Source organism: Triturus cristatus, chromosome 4_1 (genome assembly GCF_964204655.1).
Source record: "Triturus cristatus chromosome 4_1, aTriCri1.1, whole genome shotgun sequence".
In the NCBI taxonomy this organism is placed as follows: Eukaryota; Metazoa; Chordata; class Amphibia; order Caudata; family Salamandridae; genus Triturus; species Triturus cristatus.
The window spans coordinates 104,130,179-104,148,956 of record NC_140585.1 but is presented as its reverse complement, the minus strand read 5'-3'; the positions used below and the strand labels follow the sequence as shown (position 1 = coordinate 104,148,956).

The 18,778-nt window shown below is 47.3% G+C and overlaps 1 long non-coding RNA gene across 1 annotated transcript; it reads left to right on the top strand.

Moving 5' to 3' along the window:
* Nucleotides 1-445: 445 nt before the first annotated feature.
* On the top strand, nt 446-18,085 carry LOC146839680 (uncharacterized). Its single transcript, XR_014980697.1, has 3 exons — nt 446-544; nt 14,180-14,230; nt 17,643-18,085. It is a non-coding gene; the product is annotated as an uncharacterized LOC146839680 (long non-coding RNA).
* Nucleotides 18,086-18,778: the final 693 nt, after the last annotated feature.

The following is an 18,778-nucleotide window of genomic DNA, read 5'->3' as shown; positions in this document are numbered from 1 at the left end:
CTTTTGTTTGAAACATATTACAATCACTACTGCATAGTTAGACTTGAAACCCTCTAAAACTTGGTAAAATAAAACAACATCAATCGTGATTTCTTCCAGGTTCCTTATTTTCTTTATTGACTCAAGTTTTACGCAATTCTACTCACTGTAAATCTTACAATTTAGAAAATATTCCCCAGCTCCCCCCCCCCCCTCCCTGCCAGTGCCACTCTTCATTTCACGCAGCTCCCGCTCCCCTCAACCGAGCCTTCGATAGCTCAGTTGGTGGAGCGGAGGACTGTAGTGGAGTGACGGACATCCACATCCTTAGGTCGCTGGTTCAAAACCGGCTCGAAGAACTTTTGCAAACTCTTAACTTTTTTGCTCTGCTTCACAATAGAAAGCGCCTCTTTCTAGGACACTCGCACACCTGGGCTTTTCCTGCCTCCTCTCCTCAACTTTACACCCCAGCTCCCTCCTCCTACTGGGGGCGGGGGGCGCTGAATCCAGGCCGGGCCCCCTCTGAAGCAGCCCTGGGAGCTGGTTGTGGAGACTCTGGCATCAGGTAATGCTGCTGAGAGCGCTGCTGAGAGCGTCTGCTAGGAGGTGAGAAGGTTGGTGAGAGGGAGTGTGTATGTTTGTGTGTCTTTTGAGGGAGGGAGAGTTTGTGTTTGTTGAGCCTGTGTTGGTGTGAAGGAGCTGGGAAAAGAAATAGATCAGTCACAAGCAGGACAGGGCGGGTTGAAGGGCAATCATGGAGCCGCTCAGCACAGGGCAGTTCATCGAGTCCTCGTTAGTATAGTGGTCAGTATCCCCGCCTGTCACGCGGGAGACCGGGGTTCAATTCCCCGACGGAGAGGGTACATTTTTTATATTCCGCCTATATTTTGAAAGTATGACGAGGGGTCATTTATTTTAAATGTCATCTATAACGTGACACTCCTGCGATTGACTACTGACGCTTTTCATTAAAGACATCATCTCCTATAACTAAAAGATTTTCTAATGCAATCACATACATTTTAAGATCGATGACGGCCAATTTTTAACTGAGACACTTTTGGGGAAGGATTGCAGCCTTTTCATTTTAAGCTTCTGTGTACTTTCTTGACAAACAGAAACGTGTAATGGAGGGTTATTATTAACATAAAAAACAAAGTTTCTATGCAATAAATAAAATGTATCTATACATGTTTTTTTCACGCTAAATAAATGAAATGATGGGGCGGGCTCTGACAGAGTGTTTAATATGAAGGCGAAACTTTGTTATCTTTATAAACTTAATGGTTTACAACTTACAGGCGCATTGTGGAAGCAAAACTACCACCGACCCGGAAGTGTCCGCCCCGCCGTCCTCATGAGAGATATTATTACCAAGGCCCAGGCATTACTGCCAGTCAGGTCCGATTATTACAGTGAATTCTGGGACTTGTAGTCCCGTTTCTAACTCTCTAAACTGAGGGCGAGGGGACCCAGCATCCAAAGCAAAAAAAACACCTGGGTTGGGTGAAGTGCCGGTGCTCGGATCTGGGCTCACTTCAGAGCTTTGTCCAGCCCTTGGACGAGCTGCAGGGTGTAGTGTCCTGCGAGACACGTTCTAGTGTTTCAACAGGAAGCTGTAATCCCAGCCACTCCCTCGAGGGCTGGACACACTGCACCCCACACCCATCCATCACGGGTGTCACGAGTGACGTGGCCCCGTCAATAAAAGAGCCCGAGTGCACGTGCTCGTGGCCAGTCACGACAGGATACATGCCGGTGTCTGTGTCCTCATTTCTACACTATGTGGGCCTAAGGCCCGACACCACATTGGCGACGAGGCGGGTAGCCAACCCCGCATGCCAGCCGCCCTGTTCTCTTCGTTCCTCGCGAGGGAGGAAATGTGCCTTGCGAGCCGTCCACAACCGCCCGCGATTGCAGGGGTGACTGAGCCCCTCGTGTCACCCAGTCACCGCCGCCTGGCCCCGAAAGGATCAGCGCTGTCGGTACGAGGGCTCGCACATTGCCCCCATGCCAACATGACAGCCGTGGCCGGGCTACGGAAGACACCACATGCCTGAACTGACGTCACGGAGGAGGTCTCGGAGGTGCCCGCAGACACACACACTGCCACCGCCACAATCCTGGTGCCGGGCAGCCCGACAGCGAGAGGTCAGTGGGAACCCCTGCAAGCCCCGAAGCGCCCTCAGGCTGTCCCGCCCTCCGTGTCTGCACCGCTAGCGGAGTGAGGGGGCACTGCTGTCAGAAAACCCCCCGAGTCCCGGGGAAGAGCCACAAACCCCCCCCTACAAGGCTTTGAATCGTGCCCGCAGCTGCGCCTAGGTGGCCGCCTCCACAGGATCACCGTCCTGCGACCCTCAACATGCGGCGGTAGGGAGACGCTGAAGACCCCGCCCTGCTCCCTCCTACCCCGCAACCAGAAGCACCGGGCAGTCCTTGCTCACTGACGGCGGCCCAGAGTGGAGGGGCTACCGGCACCAACGGTGCGGGAGGCCCTGCGCCGGTTGTCCCCAGCGCGTTCCAATGCGAGGAAGAAGGAGGCCGCCTCAGCCAGCGAACCGGTGAAACTGCAGGCAGCGCCACCTCGCGGCTGCCTGCCTGAACTGCACTGTACGCCTACCCCATTGGCTCACAAACCGAAGCGCACGCAGCGACATGCTGCCCTGCCAGCCAGCATGAACGTTGCAGCCGGCTCATGCAGCCGCCGCAAGTCAGCGACTTCGCAACTGACAGCCTCTGCACCCGCAGCACCACTGGATTGGCCCCACGCACACATGTCCCCGGAAGCCTGCCACCAGTAGCGCTGCTCCAGTCAGCGTGTGTCCCCGCAAGAGCCCACATTCCTGGGGGAAGAAAAGTAACTGCCCTACCCTCTCCGCGCTGCTCACACGGCAAACAGGCTCACAGATACGATGCCCCTGAGACGACATTGCCAGCAGCAGGTGAAGAGCTGCCCGGACGGTAACTGAAGCGATATACTGCCACCTAGCGGCCACGGGTGGTATGGCGGCCACACCAACCCATACACGGGGAACTGGAACGGTGCAGGCTAAAGACAGCTAATCACGCAAGGCAATCCCCGTGCACTCCTTTGTCAGGGGAGACTACCGACTAGAAGCAGCCCAAGAGAAGCGAGCAAGGCGCCACCCTGTGGCATGCTGCTGTATTGCATATACCTGCCACAAAGCAGTGAAACTCCCAGCAAGGGGAAAAGGAGGCTGGAGAAGGCCAGCACCCAGAAGAACAGTCGGGCTAAATCCACCTAATAGCCCCTTGGCACCACGGCAAAGAGAGAAGTAAAAGACATAGAAAGGTCGCCTAGGCTAACGTGAGCACTGCAAGGCCTCTACCGTAGCACCACTTGGGGGCCAATGAAAAAAAACACGCCAACGCCAGGGTACACTGCTGCCAGAAACACGAGAAAATACCTGGCAGACTGGCAACTGCACAAGAGACCCTCCTAGGCATCACGAAAAGCCAAGCACTGCAAAGCACATAACTGACTAAAGGCGGCACCTACAAGAGCCTTGCCACTGACCACAGCAGTCACAGTGAAGAGGAGAGCTGCGCAGGCACCAATCTCGGCACAGAGTGAGCTGCTCCCTGTATGTCGGACGCAGGTGGAAAGGACAGTCCAAGGTAAAGTGCGCACTCCCTGCAAGAGCACTACACATACCCCAATCCCCAGAGGAGATTAGAGCGCGTCTACAGAGACAGCGAGAGACAGCAAGCACCATTGTCGCAGCCTACAGCCATCGATCCGTTCTCCCCCAGCAAAGGCCTACCGAGTGTAAGCGTGTAAGAAGAAGAAATGACCCAAAGGAGATGAGGGGACACTGCGTGAACCCCAATGGCTGTCTGACACCACCACATGAAAAGAAGGTGCGAAACACACCCCTGCGGTGAACGGACACCAACGCGAAGCGAGAAAAGGGGTAAGCCAACTGCCAGAAGAAGGCACCCATGCAGACAACCAAGCGCCCAAAGCCAAACGGAGACACACTGGCGAACCCGACGGCACCGGCTGATACCCGGGAGAGAAGGGCTGGGGCACACCACCAAAGGCCCCTACAAGCCCGATGCACCGCCAGCCCAGACCAGCAACACCCAGGACAACCACACTAGCAAGAACGGACAACCAGCTAGGACAGCGACGTCTCCAGGGAACTGCCCCAGCAACAGCGCGAGAAAGACTGGTGCAGAGCATGCACCACACGTGGCTGCCCAACGCCACCGCTGGTGAAGAGGTGGCATCACCCGCTCATACTGGTGAACAGGCCCAACCGCAAGCTACAACACAGGCACGCAAGCTGCCAGAAGAGAACGCCGAAGGCGAAGACAGCGCACGTGGTCCGAAGCGCGCAGAAGACCACACCCAGTGAATCCGACAGCACGGGCAGGCGCCCGGGAGATAGAAGCATCTCCGCAACAAAACACAGCTGAATGCAGCACAGAGAGCGACCACGTCCCCACTGCACCAGCGATGCCCCGCAGCGGGCTGAAAGCAACAGGGTCCTTCTCAACCCTGCCTCAAGATGGAGTCGGCAGTGACCCACAACAGGCAAGAGAGGAGTCGCACCCGCAGCGGCCCGAAAGCGTCAGTGTCCGTGACACAGTGTCCTCCTCAACACAGCTTCGAGATGGAGTCGGCGGTGACCCTCGACAGGCAAGGAAGGAGTCGCACACTCCACGTGGCGGCCGCCGCAGCAACAGGCGCTCCAACGCCAGCGACACGCGACTGGACGTCACGTCGCCCAGCAAGCAAGGAGTGCGCCGGAGCGAAGGCAGAAGCCGGCGCCATGACAGCGCCGCCTCGAGGTCCAAGCACAACGCCCTCGAAGAAAGAAGAGTGACAGCCCTGTCACCCTGAAAAACCGGAAGACACAGGTAGACTGAATAGACCGGAAAAAGGAGAAGACCGGGGACTCACAGCAAGCCAAGAGCTCCCCTGACACATCTGACAGCCACCAAGGCGGACCACCGTCCCTGGACACAGCCTCACAGGAGAACCGAACGTAAGCCGCAGCAATCGCACACCGCGTCTCTCCACAACACGTCTTCAGGTGAACGGCCACTCCCCAAGCGTCGGCTGTCCAAGTCAAGGGGCATCCCTGCTCCTGTCCGCAGATGCCATGGGTGAAGATCTGCCCTGAGTGTCCGTCCTCACACCGCCTCAAGATGGAGTCGGCAGTGGCCCCCAAGCCAGGCAAGAGAGGATCAACACACTGTACGTGTTAAGCCGCCATGGACACTCAACATCAACCAGGCGGAGGCACGTGGCTGCCCAGGTCCATCCTAACATCCGAACTCTCCCAGCAAGTCACCAACACCTGTCATTCCGAATCACCACATGGCTGGCAACCATCACCCACGCCAGCCATCGGCACATGCGTCAAGCACCACTCCCTGAGTACTGATGGACTGGAGTCCGAAACCGTTGCCACACAAGCCGACTAAATGGAACCCAAAACCTCCTATGAACCTGGCCTACACCGGAACCGCGGCAGCGAGCGCAAGTCTTGGCCAAGACTCATCCACCCGTGAGGGTTGTGCGTGCGACCAAGCAACGGCTCCTTGGCGGTCCTGCAGCTGCCCCAGACGGCACACAAGCAGCGGCTCCAGCGCAGCCTTCCTACAGTCCCGCAGCAACCCCGACGACGGGCCTCCCCAGGCGGGAGAGCGAGAAGAGACATTGCCCCACCGACAGGGTACCGATCACAGCCAAGCGTTCCACAGGGATAGTCGGTCCAGCAACACCTCCGTGAACTCTCACATTAGACCCCGTCCATGATCATGACGCAGCCCACCAAAAGAACTAGTAGATCTCTCCACAGACCATCACCGACGTCAGCCAAGAGGAAGCCATGCAAGACCCGTCATTGTCAGCGAACGGACGGTAGGCAGCGGACGTCTCCAAGCCAGCGGTCGTGCCCTGAGTCCCTCAGGTTAAACTACGAGTGCCTGCGGAGAAGGTTCTGCTGCAAGCCAAGGCCACCAGCCAACGTCTGATGTCGTCCTGCCACCTGACTCGAGAAGCTGATGGACCCTGTGGTATTTCATCAACTGTGTTTTTCCCCGCAGGTTGGACTTGACTTTTTGTTTTGTCCTTCAATAAAGTTGGGGAGGAATGTAGTGTCCTGCGAGACACGTTCTAGTGTTTCAACAGGAAGCTGTAATCCCAGCCACTCCCTCGAGGGCTGGACACACTGCACCCCACACCCATCCATCACGGGTGTCACGAGTGACGTGGCCCCGTCAATAAAAGAGCCCGAGTGCACGTGCTCGTGGCCAGTCACGACAGGATACATGCCGGTGTCTGTGTCCTCATTTCTACACTATGTGGGCCTAAGGCCCGACACCACACAGGGGTCGCTGAGAAGGTCTGCTGCCCTCCTGTGTGATGTCGTGAACCTGACGCGATACACTGGGGCGTACGCGTCTGGTCACGTGTGTATGTCGAATAAAAGACAGTCACATAGGAAAATGATACTTTAAACTACATAACCCATCAGGCACAGCATGCCCTGTCTCCACCAATCCCCTCTCACCCCCCTAGGGCTTATAACTCCTGTCCTCAGAGATCGTCCTCTTTCTTTGCTGCAGCAGCAAGGCAAGTACATCTTCATTTACATTATTTACTGGATACGCAATGTTTTAAAGCAGTGATTGTTGGTATTGTGCTGATTGTAAGCCGTTTTGATTGTGGATTTGCATGTTTGTGGGCGTGTAGGGGTGCAAGAGTCAATTCCCAAACGCGAGCCACCGTCGACACACCTAGCTGACAGCCCTAATGTGACCAAGAACACAATAGAAAGGCATCACCCTGAGAAATCAATTAACTTGGAACGTAAAGTACTGGATCTTTGTTTGCTTGTGAACAACCTGTGCATCGGCTCCAAAACACACGTGATGCCCCAGTCCCCCCAGCCTGAGTCGTCCCACAGTGCCCCCCCCCATCCAGGCAAATGCCATGACACATCACTCGGCTCCCCTAAATCCTTTGTTGCTCGAGTCACCTGCGCCATGTGGACCCGAGTGAAACATGTACCAAACATCCCTATGAAGGTCCCCCCCCCCCCTCCCCATAGCAGTACCACTGCCCCAAACTCAGGCCCTTACCGCGAGTGTGAGCGCCCACCAAATCGCGCATAAGGAATGGCAACTCGGGTGCAAAACAAAGAGGGGGGGGGGAAATGTGTCTGTACTTAGTAATAACATTTCCCCCGGAGTTGTGTAGCCACCATAGAATAGTGCCGGTATGAACATTACCCAAATTGTATGCCAAGACCCTGGCATGGCCCTAATGCCCAAGTTGGAAAAGGAAAGACTTATTGCATCTAACGCCACCGGAATGCACGAAACTGGGAATTACACGGCCCGCGGCGCCTGACTAACAGACACACAGCTGCAATGCCCGACCAAAGCTGGCTCAAAGTAAAATCCTGGGGCGTGAACCACACACCTGCATGGCAGCCGTTAACTGCACATAGCTTCCACCCCCCCCTCTGAGTGGAAAAATGCCATGCAACTGAACCAATACTGACACATAACAGCTAACCAATATACCGAGGAGACTGACTACATCCTCGGACCCAGATCGCTTTGCATTGCCTATCCCCTACCTTCCGAGAAGTGTCCCTTAATCCTCATGTCGGAGCCGAAAGGGGCACGCTAAGTTAAAAAGTGGTAACGATTCCCTAATGTTCCTCGTTAGGAACTGGCCAAGCCAGTGCTGCTCTGCCATGGCAAACATCGTAAATGCGTAGCCTATTACCCTTATTGTATCAGCCGCACTGACTGTGCCCTCACTGGCAGAGCCTGTTAATATGTTGCCAAGGCAACCGCAGCGCGCCAAGCTTCGTCACTTGCAGCGCAAAGAGCACTAGTCCTTCACCCTATGTCCTATATCTGCCCGACACGCAACTAGCACATGCAATGGCGTCACTATAATACAAGTAAATAACTTTGCTTTCACAATTCGCTAAAATTGCAAAAATTTGCAATTTTTAGGTGAAAGCCCACTAATACATTGCTGCCTGCCTAAGCTCCTATTTTGCCCCAAAAATTGCCCTGAGCTCGTTGCAAGGCTGCAGCATCCTGTAGTCCCAATACAGGCCTCCCAACCAAGTACTAACCAGGCCCAACCTTGCTTGACATAAAAGCAGGACCCTGAACGTCCAAGTACATTAGGAGCCGGCTGCGTGTAAAGCGCATCGACGAGGACAACAATCGTGCGCACAACACGAAAGAAGTTCGTTCATAAAGCAGCAGACACGCTCTGCTGTGCATCGTACCTGCTGTGCGTTGAAAGCGACTCCAGAGTATAAAATGCAACTCATTCTCGCGGTAAACGAGCCACGCTGTGGCAAAAGTTCAGAACTTTACACACTACCTATAGCTGTGGGCCCGCTAAGTGACACACACCCCTGGTTCCACAGCGTCACGGACATCTCCGCCGGGGTTCCGTAGGGGGGGGCTATTGCGCGCCCAGATGCCCGGGCTGCCGGTCGGGCCTATCCCCGAGTAGCGAGACCATAAGTACGCCTGTTCCAAAGCGCCGCCACAAGCACCGTATAAATTACATATTCAGGGGTGCCCCCCCCCCCGAGGTAACAACTAGTTTGCCCAGAATCACAGGATGTGGACCCGACCACGCGGGGACTGTGACGGTCACCCCGCATTGATTGCGGCAATCTGTGGGGGGGGCCTGCAGGTCTGGGCTCTGTTTCTGCAACGCCGGACAAACGTATTCGCAATGCACACTTATCCGGATCACAGGCATCCTGTGTATTGTGTAAACACCGGCCAGCGCTGCTCTGCTGCTAACACGACAGATGCAGAGTGCCTGGCCTAGACTGCAGTAAATCATCAGTTTAGAACACCTTACACGACTCACTACCGGGAAATACAGCTATACATCTCAAACTCAACATCGTTCCGAAGTCTTTTCGCACTCTATGTGCTAACCGACTTCAGTGTATATAGATACTACAGTTGTCCTTATTATCTCCGAGGTGTTTTTTCATGCTTTTACGAAAAAGCACTGAGAGGCAGCCCAGGCGCATGCGCCTTTGCATACGAGCGATTTACTACAAACTGACAATAATTACAGCTATTATTATTGCTAGACATCTCATGCACCAGCCATCTTAGATGCCACTCTCCGATACCAAGCCCCGAGGCGCCCTCTGCCACCTTCCATCGCTCAGTGCCAAATCCTGGCACGGAGCGAGTACGAGTGGAGGGGAATAGTTTCATTTACCAGGCAGTGCAGGGGCATACATCATCTTCATTACTCTACGCTTTGTGGGGATCACGTCTGCCTTCTCATATCCTACACTGTGCTTCGAGGCCTCTAAATCTTCACAACTAGCACCTCCGGGGCCAAACACAATCGGCCCACATGGCTTGTGGGCCCACCATAATATTATATTTGCATCTTAAAATTAGCGCGAACTCGACTGGAGCGCTGTGTAAGCGCACCAAAATACATACATGTTCCGGGATGGGGGGGATGACTAACTAGTGTGCCCAAAACACAGGATGTTGTCGCGACCACGAGGCTCGAACCCTGGTTCTAGCACCATAAGTCGGCAGCGCATGCACATCCTCTCCCGTCGGACCGCACGCCCGAGCCGCGGAGCACACCGCATACCTCCCCCTCATTGCCCCCTACCCAGTCCGCACAGTGCTGGCACTGAACGGAGGGGGTGCCGCTGCCATAGCCCTCCCGGAGCTGCCCCCTCCCACCCTCACTGGCGGGCCGCCGCCAACCCGAAGCCGGGCTGAGCAACCCCAGCCGAGGTGGGGAGATCACTCACCGCAAGAAAAGGCAGCTCCTGGGGACAGGACCGAGCAAGGCGAGACGAGAGGGACAAGAGGGCGAGGAAGGGGCGGGGACAGCCTAAATACCCCTGCCCCCTCCGCTGGAAGGAACTATTTGCCGGACATCTTCCCTGGCTGAGCCGAGGGACTAAACCGGCTGCCCCCAGTGCCTTCATGCGGCACTAAGGCGGCCGCCCTGTTAGGGGGCTGCTGCGCAATCCCCCCGGGCAGCCTTGCATATAACTCCGTGTCCTCAGAGATCGTCCTCTTTCTTTGCTGCAGCAGCAAGGCAAGTACATCTTCATTCACATTATTTACTGGTTACGCAATGTTTTAAAGCAGTGATTGTTGGTATTGTGCTGATTGTAAGCCGTATTGATTGTGGATTTGCATGTTTGTGGGCGTGTAGGGGTGCAAGAGTCAATTCCCTGGTGTGGAGCGGGAGCGGGATGGACGAGGGATCATGTCTTCAAGAAGGCGTCCCCTTTCTATTTCTACCCGGCTTGCGCATGGGCGGATAGCCATTCAGAGAGAGATTCTTTGCCTTATGAGCACCAAATGGAGGAGCGGTTTGTGGAGGCCCTTGACAATCATGTTCAAGACTCAGTCAATAGGGCATTTATTAGGGCTTTACAACCCTTTATGAAACCCCTGAAGAACTATGGGAAACATGCACTGAGAATCTCAAGGGGAGAGTCCCCAGCCCAGAGTGTGCGTCTGGGTGATCAGAGCCTGGCAAGAGAGAGGCCTGCTTTCAGCTCGTCAACAGAGGTGTTATCACAGGTTGCGTCATCGGTCTTTATGGACCACGGATATGGGAGTTCATTCCCATCGGGTTCTCGGGACAGCACTTCTCAGTCTAGTCTGGGAGCTGTAGATGACACTTCCTCATCAGCACATGACACATCAGACTCCGATAAAGACACAGAGAAAGCGGGTTCGGCGCCAAAACGCAAGAAGAAGTCCCATATCCTTAATCTAGAGACCACTAATAAAAACCTGTTATTCGACCTGAAGAATATTCTACACCCAAGGTCCACTGAGTGGGTGCCATGTGTGGAGGTAGCACTTATGTTCAAGTAAAATGAGCGCGAGGGGCACACTCTAGGATCGGAATGCCCTAGACCTTCCCTACTAGGAAAGGTTACTGATACCCCAGAGTTAGATCCGAATATGCAACTTTTATAAGGGTTTAAGAAGGGTTTAGATAGAGCTTGGAAAGGGTGCCAAGACAGACGTGACAGGACGACTAACAAAGATTTTAGATTTGGCAGTGAGGGCTAAGGAATCCAGTGCTAATTTGGACCCAACAGAGATTCTGGAGTGGGCACAGAGAGCTTTATGCTTTCTTGGCAATGCCAACTGCGCTCCATCTACCGAACGCAGGGAATCCTTTTTGATGAGTATTGATCCTCAATTGGTACAGCTGGCTTCTACGGAGGCAAGGCCCTTAGCTAATGGGCTTTTGTTCGGCAACAAGTTGGTCCATGACTTAGGAAAGTATGTAGCTACCTTTTCAGCCCTAGATAAGGACCAAACTTCAGTCAAAAAGGTGTTCCATACTGGCCTTTTTACCGGGCTGGACGCTTAAGGAGTCTAGTGGCTGGCTGAGGATACTACCAAGCCTCCTGAAGTTGCGACAACAGGGGTCGAGGGGGACAGACCAGTTCAAACTTCTATCCCACTCGCAACAGAGCTGGGAGAGGTAGAAAAAAATCGAGGAGGTTATCGAGGCGGTAACAACAACAATGCCAGCGAGACCTCTTATGCAGGTAAGGCTTGTTCAACCCGAAGTGGTGTCTGTGGGAGGCAGAACTGGGTTGTTTCTTCAGAATTAGGAATCTATAACGCAAGACCCTCAGGTACTCCAAACGGTGCAGGGTTTTCAGCTAGATCTTTACCCCTTCCCAAAACAAAATGGTCACCCTCATCCTCTAAATTTTTCCATAACAGAGAGTTCTTTCAAAGACGACGAGGTGACGGCTTTATTGAAAGAAGGGGCGCATGTGGAGTCAAGTCCTCTCCCACACGGTTATGTCAGCACTTTTTTTCTGGTGTCAAGTAAGATGAGGGCTTCCGTTTGGTCCTTAACCTCAGAGAATTCCACACTTGGATAGTGTATCGGCGCTTCAAAATGGAGGGCAGACATTTGTTGAGGGTCCTGTTATTGGAAAAAGATTGGATGGTGCGTCTCGATTTAAAAGAAGCGTACTTAGCAGTACCTATTTTTCCTCCTCATCGGAGGTTTCTCCAGTTCCAATGGCGACAACGATGGCTCGAGTTCAGAACCATGCCCTTCGGTCTCTCCTCCGCCCCTTGGTGTTTCACCATGTTACTGAAACCAATGATACAATTTCTGAGAGAGAGATGGGTTCACCTGATCATCTATTTGGACGATGTCATGATTATGGCACAGAGCCAAGACCTGGTGCTACTTCATTTACCTTAGACGAGACAGCTCCTTCAGGACCTGGGTTTCGTCATCAATTCAGACAAAGCGATCCTGATTCCAGTGCAATCGATGGAATTTCTGGGTTTTCAGGTAAATTCGATATTCACGCAATTACTCCTTCCCCTGAAAAAGAGGGTGGCTATCAAGAAGGAGTTGAGGAGAGTGCTTGCCTCTCAGACTATTTAATTGAGGATGTTGGCTCACCTAGCAGGTCTCCTAGCATCATCTATTCAGGCAATTTTTCCAGGGCTCCTGCAGCACTAAAGATCATGCATCTGCGCAAGGGTCTGAGTTACTCAGAACAGATTTCACTATCAGACGAAGCCAGAACAGAAATTTCCTGGGGGCTGCTGCACATGGATGCTTGGAACGGCAGGCCATTTTTGCATCATGCCCGGAGGTGGTGATAGAATCGGATGCCAGCCACTGGGGCTGGGGAGCCCGATGCGGATCAATGAAAACGGGAAGCAGATTTTCCCCAGCAGATCTACAATTACATATTAATTGTCTGGAGCTCCTAGCGATTTCCTTTGCAAATCGGACTCTGTCGCCTCAGATATCGAGTTGTTGCATTCACCTGCGCTTAGACAATGTGTCAGTGGTGAGATACATCAATCGATTGGGGGGCACGAGATCACGCCTGTTGGCGGAGATAGCCATAGATTTTTGGCATTACTGTACTCAGCACCAGATCTCTGTGATGGTGGAATATATTCCGGGCAGCTCCAATGTGATAGCGGATTGGAACTCCTGATTTCTTTGGGATTCCAGCGATTGGAGACTGCATCCCAACGTGTTTCAGCAATTGAATCAGAAATGGGTTCCATGCTCAAAAGATATATTTCCGTCACTCCTGAATACGCAGTTGCCCCAGTTTACAGTTGGCGACCGGATCCTCAAACGCTCAACTCAAACACATTTTTACAAACATTAACGACGGGCACAATGTATGCCTTTCCCCCATTCGCCATGATTCAGAGGGTGTTGGCACAAGTCTGCCGACATGGGGCATAATGAATATTTATCACCCAGTATTGGAAAGCACCATCATCGTTTCCGGTAACGTTGACATTGACTTGTGCTCCCCCGGTAGGTCTTCTGTCATTTCCAGAGATATTACAGGATCCGGTGGGGTGTCCACCTCCCTTGGTGATGCAGGGCCTCTCATGGCCTGGAGACTTTCTGAAGACGCTGGCAAGTGCTGGAAGTTTCGCAAGGCGCACTGTTTTTCCTGTCACAATCTATGGGCTCCCACTATGCACAAACAATATGATTCGGCTTGGCGTAGATGGATTTGTTGGTGTGGTGAACGACAAGTGGAACCCATGGGATCCAGTATACATATGATTGTGAATTTTCTTTCCGATATTGCCAGTCGGAGAATGGCCTATATGACGGTCAATAATTTCCATTCTGCAATTTCGGCAGGACTCCCCCGCATTGAAGGGAAACTGGTTGGGGAGCATCCCTTAATTTATAAGTTATTGAGAGGTATAAGATCAGTGAAACCATCAGAGCGCAGATATTCTACTCTGTGGGACGTAGATGTAGTACTTCGTTTTATCAGAAGCTGGCCGGCAAATGAAGGTCTTTGACCAAAACCGTTGTCAGCAAAGCTTACCATGTTATTATGCCTGATTTCCTGTAGACGCGTCTTGGACGTACGAGCTGTGGATTTAGCAGGTAGAGTATTTAGTCCTTCAGGAGTTTCTTTCACTATTTCTAAACAAACTAAAACTAATTCCAAGTGTGTAAGTTATCCGGCTTTTCCACACCATAGTAAATGGTTCGTTGTACAATGTTTGAAATGTTACGAGGATTGTACTTGTGAATTTAGAAGTGATGTTGCAGGTCAGGGTGTTTAGCCAAAATATCGAGTTTTAAATTTCGACCTACAATAATATCGTGTTTTTAATATCGTAGGTACAGAATATCGAAGTCAAGAATATCGATGGACAGAATATCGATCCCAAGGTAAGTAATATCGAAGTTAATAATATCGAAGTAATTAATATCGATGTAAGTAATATCGTAAGTAAAAATTTCGATGTCAATAATATCGATATTTATTTAGTGTAATGTCATTTAATATGTATTTTATTTGTATGTTAAAGATTATTGTAATGTATTTTAATACATTTAAAAATAAATGTTTAGAGATTAATAATTATTTTACATTTAATTTAGCGTTTTAGTATCAGAGCGGGTTGTGGGTTTATAGGGGAATAGGGTGGGAAGTAATTTAATTATAATTAATGAATTATTATGTATTGTTTAATTGGTATTTATGATTAATTAATTGGTAATTAATTATTAATTGGTAATTAATTGATTAATTAATTGTTAATTAATTATTAATTGTAAAATTATTTTATTAATTGGTTAATTATATACATTATAATTAGTTCATTATTAATATTTATTTATTGTTATTGTTAATTAATTAATTGTTAATTAGTAATTAATTGGTGATTTAATTTTATTAAGTGATTGATTCATAATTAAATTAATTATGTGAATTTTTATGTGTAGTGGGTTGTGGGTTTATAGGGGAATAGGGTGGGAAGTAATGTAATGATAATTAATGAATTAATATGTATTGTTTAATTGGTATTTATGATTAATTAATTGGTAATTAATTAATAATTGGTAATTAATTTGATTAATAGATTAATTAATTTTTAATTAGTTATTAATTGTAAAATTATTTTATTATTTGGTTCATTATATACATTATAATTAGTTTATTAATAATATTTATTTATTGTTATAGTTAATTAATTGTTAATTAGTAATTAATTGGTGATTTAATTTTATTAAGTGATTAATTCATAATTAAATTAATTATGTGAATTTTTACGTGTAGTGGGTTGTGGGTTTATAGGGGAATAGGGTGGGATGTAATTAAAATAAATTAAATAATGATATATTTTATTTATTTGTAATTATTATTAATTAATTGTTATTAGTTAAATATAGTAAATATAAATAATTGATTATTGTATTTTATTTGTTGTTATTGCTAATTAATGTATTGTTAATTAATAATTAATAGGTGAATATTTGTAATTTCGTAGTTAATATGTATTAATTAGTCAATTAATAACTATATTAATTATAAAGAATGTATTATTAATTGTAAATAAGAGATAAATTGATATTTAAATCTATTGTGTATTTTGTATGTGTAGTGTGTTGTGTGTTAAAGGGGGAATAGTGTGGGATGTAATTTAAATTTATTTATTTAAATATTTATTTTACATAATTGGTATTTAATAATTATTATTTTTTTAAAACATTGTTAACATGCAATTTTTTAATAAGAAATTATTGAATTGGTTATAAGTTCATAGAATCACTATGCTATCTAGTGCTTTCCCAACTGTTTTACTATCTTGAGTGGGAATAGTAATTTTTACCCCTACGCTATCCAGCGCTTTCCCTACTGTTGCACTCTCTGGAGTGGGAATAGTAAATTTTACCCTTACGCTATCCAACACTTTCCCTACTATTGCACTCTCTGGAGTTGGAATAGTAATTTTGTACCCTTACGCTATCCAACACTTTCCGTACTATTGCATTCTCTGGAGTGGGAATAGTAAATTTTACCCTTACGCTATCCAACACTTTCCCTACTATTGCACTCTCTGGAGTTGGAATAGTAATTTTTACCCCTACGCTATACAACGTTTTCCCTACTGTTGCACTCTTTGGAGTTGGAATAGTTATTTTTACCCCTACGCTATCCAACGTTTTCTCTACTGTTGCACTGTTTGGAGTGGGAATAGTAATTTTTACCCTTACGCTATCCAACACTTTCCCTACTATTGCACTCTCTGGAGTGGGAATAGTAAATGTTACCCCTACGCTATCCAACGTTTTCACTACTGTTGCACTCTTTTGAGTTGGAATAGTTATTTGTACCCCTACGCTATCCAACGTTTTCCCTACTGTTGCACTGTCTGGAGTGGGAATAGTAATTTTTACCCTTACGCTATCCAACACTTTCCCTACTATTGCACTCTCTGGAGTGGGAATAGTAATTTTTACCATTACGCTAACCAACACTTTCCCTACTGTTGCACTCTCTGGAGTTGGAATAGTAATTTTTACCCCTACGCTATCCAACGCTTTCCCTACTGTTGCACTCTTTGGAGTTGGAATAGTAATTTTTACCCCTACGCTATCCAATGTTTTCCCTACTGTTGCACTCTCGGGAGTTGGAATAGTTATTTTTACCCCTACGCTATCCAACATTTTCCTTACTGTTGTTTTTGTTGAAGTTGGACTAGTAGTTTTATTGTGTCTGATATTTAATATGTTTTGTAATATTTTAGCTATTGTAATATACAATTAATAATACAAATTATTCAAATTAAAAATATTGATTATTATTTGCTATATGTAATTATTTAATATTTATTAATGTTATTGTTTTATGTGTATAGATGTACTGGTAATTTAAATAAATATTTAATAATTTATATGTTACAGAAATTATTATTAAAAGTAATTAAGTAAGTGTATATGTTATATATTATATATATATGTTTAATTAAAGTTTCATTTAAATATATATATTTATTATAAATTTTACATATTATAAAATATATTTAATTATGTTTCTTTGATTTATAAGTATTATTTGGTTTATTTTACATATATTTTTAAACTAAAAAAAAACCTATATTTTTGAATTACGATATTTTTGACATCGATATTAAATTATCGATATTTTTGTACTTACCATGTTGTAGATAGGATGTCGATATTCTTGACTACGATATTTTTGTTGCGATATTTTTGTAGGTCGAATTTTTGTCTTTCGAAATTATGTCATACAACCGCAGGTCAGTTATTGATTTCTCTTCAGAAACCTTTTCGAACAGCCTCTTCTGCGACTTTGGCTAGATGGGTCAAATGGTTATTGAGTGAGGCCGGGATTGATGTCTCGGTTTTTGGGGCTCATATAGTGAGAGGAGCCATGGCTTCTAAAGCCTTTGTGACTGGTTCTTGTTTGGAGGACATTATGACTGCGGCGGATTGGTCGTCTGATTCAACGTTTAAAATATTTTATCATAAACCTATTGTGGATGTGGCAACTAATGTGGTGGAAAAACTTTAAAACTAGCATAATCAGAAGCCTTTGTTTCCTGATATCGAATAAAATTAATTCTAGCTTACGCGTCAAGAATTTTCAAATATATTAAGGAAACGGAGGCGAGCATTATCCCACCCAAACAAATGTTATTATAAATATTTAATTTTAAAAAGTAGCTGAAATGTCATGATTTAGAATTGACAAGTGTAAAGTGATTACAGATACCCACCCTTGTTAATGTAAGCCTTAAGTCAAGAGGTATTATGGCCTTGATTTTCTTTTCAGGTGCAGAGGACAAGACAACCTGAGTTTGGATCACCTGATTTGCTTGTTATTGAGAAGGCAAGAATTCCTTCTGTTGAAGGTCCAGATGACGACGTTCAGTCAGGAGACCAATGGTTCTGAAGTTATAGTTCTGTTTGGACTGTTCGCAAAGAAAGAGGACGATCTCTGAGGACACCGAGTTATATGCCCGCGGGGGTGAGAGGTGATTGGTGGAGACAGGGCACACTGTGCCTGATGGGTTATGTAGTTTAAAGTTTCATTGGCTGCTGTACATGTCAGTAAAGAAAAGAGAAGCATAATCCTCTCCTCCGTGTCCTTAATAGAATTGAAAATTATTGACGCGAAAGCTAGAATTTTTTTCATCCTCCCTGAACACACATAGTAGCAGCAGCAATCGCGCAGAGGGTGAGATCCTGTAAGTAATTGTTCACGCAAACAGCCCTGGAACCATGGTTTATTTGGACTATAGATATATACCAACATATGTGTATTGCTTTGTATACACGTGTATAATAATTATGTTTGAACATGTATATAGGTGACTGCATAATAAGTAAATCTTTTATCATAACTATTGATCTACAATTGCTTCACTATTGAATTACAAAAAATAAAAACTAATACATTAATTGAAAGTACAACAACACTTGAAAGCCAAAGTTTATTAAATGCATCTTTAATGTACATATATTACCTTCCTTATGCATATATATATACATATATATACCTTCCATGTACTTATGTATCAATATATTTATTACTTTTCTTCTAATTCAGCATATCCAAGGCACTACCCTATTTCTCACCATATACCACTTTCAATATATACTTTTATAGAATTCTTTATTTGCACATTTAGGTGCCGATCACGATCCGGTAAAAAAATTCCCCGTGCGACTCGTATCCGGTCTTTTTACCGTACGAATCGTACAAGTGCCGTACGAACTGGCAATCACGATTCGCATGGGAAAAAGACCATACGAATCGCATTGGGAATAATTCCCCACACGTCCTCGGGTCGGAAAAAGTGTCTGACACGTCCTCGTACGATTTACCGTACAAACGTGAAAAGCGAAGTCCGACCGGGGAATCACGATCCGTCCCGGGCGTCCGAATGTACAACCGTATGGTTAAAA